Below are 1,690 nucleotides of genomic sequence, written 5' to 3' on the forward strand. Positions count from 1 at the left end.
CCGCCCGCGCCGGGGCCCAGCCACAGAGCCCTTGGCAGGCCCCTCCGCTCCCTGTTTAACGAAGCCCCTTGTCTAATTGGGACAGGCCGCCTTGTCTTCATTAAACGGGCTCTGGCGGGAGGAGGGTTTGGGGATGGTCCTGACCTGAGGATGCTGGACTCACGGCCGGAACCCACAGGGCTGGGGCAGGCAGGGGGAAACCTGTGGCCACGGCGACCTTCGGAACCCGCCCGCCAGGTTTGGGGGCTAGGGCTGGGGTCTAAGGAGAGGAAGGCTAATGAAGAGGAGGGGATGCACTGCTTGCTGTGCCTTTAAGAAGAGCGAGGGCACCGCCTCTCCTCCCCTGCCTGGGAACAGCGTGTGCCTGGGAAAGTTGCCTGCAGCCGACCCTGGAGCATCTTTGCTCGGTGGCCGGTGGCCCTGCCCCGGGCCCCCAGCTGTGAGGTGGCCGTGGGCCCCAGCAATCCCCACTGTTGCTCCCCTTGCTGCCCGCAAGAAGATGCCCCTGGACCTGTCCATTGCCCTGCCAGGAGCCGGAGGGGAGCTCCTGGGCCAGTGGCCAGGAGGACACAGGTACGTGGGGCGCTGGGGACAGGGGAATGCAGGGTGGTCAGGGGGACAGAGGGCAGGTGGCATGGGGTGCATGGCAGGTTCCTTGAGCCAGGGTCAACCCCAGGTGAGCACAGGAACCAGTGGGGAGGATGGGGTGCTGTGTGATGTGCCCCAAGGAGCAGTGCGGTCCCACAGGTGCCCTGGGGATGAGGAGCACCCTGAGGGGTCAGGGGTGCACCCTGGACTGAGGTGGAGCCTCAGGGGACTGTTCCACCAGTCACAGGATGGGCAGGAAGTGAGACCAGGGCAATACGAGGTCCCTGCCTGCCTTGCTGGGCATCTTCTCCCTTTCGTCTCCTCCCAGCAACTGCAGCCGCATCACCAGTGGCTTTCCAGCCAGTTTCTCCAGCTCTGGGATAGGTCTCAGCCACAAGCCTGCTGTGGTAGCTGCTGTGAGATGGTGTTTTGAGGAGAGCAGGATGATGTCTCACAGCTGGTTCCAGCGAGTCCCTGTACTAGAACCATGGGTGGCTAGGGTCCCACATGATGGGTACCCTGAGCCATGGGTGCAGGAAAGGTCCTGGACGAGGCCTGGCTGTCCTGCAGCCTCATGGGAGCTGTGCTGGCATGGGGACCAGCCCTTCACCACCAGTGTCCTTCCCACGGCTATTGCTCAGAGCCAGGCTTTAACCCAGATGGTGCCAGGGCTCAAATTGCTGTGGCAGCTCTATCCAGCTCTGCTTGGGGCCAGGCCCCAGGTCTCCAGGACACATTCCCCTGAGATGGATGGATGGATGGATGGATGGATGGATGGATGGATGGATGGATGGATGTGGGTGGCCAGCTCCTGGCTGGCAGGTGCCAGAGCTCCTCACCTTCCTGGAAGATGTCGATGCTGGGAGGAAAACTGCCTTGAGCCTTACTGGAGCCCACTCAGCCCCTCACGGAGGTCTCGGTGGTAAACCCAGCAGCAACCCTTCCCGGGTGTCCAGCCCTCTCCTGCTTCATCCCTATCCCGGAGCCGCTGCGCGTCGTGCAGCCGCGGGGCAGCCCGGGGTGGCACTTGAGGGGGAAGAGCCCGAGGAGCTGCTTTCTTTCCTTCCTTCCCTCTCTGGGAGCAGGGAGGAAAAGCCCTTTG

The 1,690-nt window shown here is 63.3% G+C and overlaps 1 protein-coding gene across 1 annotated transcript in view; it reads left to right on the forward strand.

The window, feature by feature from the left end:
• The first annotated feature begins 204 nt into the window (after positions 1-204).
• COL7A1 (collagen type VII alpha 1 chain) overlaps positions 205-1,690 on the forward strand; it is a 33,872-nt gene continuing 32,386 nt past the window's right edge. Inside the window, exon 1 of the mRNA XM_017732303.1 lies at positions 205-573. The gene's annotated coding sequence lies outside the window, so the exon portion shown is untranslated. The remainder of the gene's footprint in view (positions 574-1,690) is intronic.

This window comes from Corvus brachyrhynchos, unplaced genomic scaffold, assembly GCF_000691975.1.
Source record: "Corvus brachyrhynchos isolate BGI_N302 unplaced genomic scaffold, ASM69197v1 scaffold4, whole genome shotgun sequence".
Classification (NCBI taxonomy): domain Eukaryota; kingdom Metazoa; phylum Chordata; class Aves; order Passeriformes; family Corvidae; genus Corvus; species Corvus brachyrhynchos.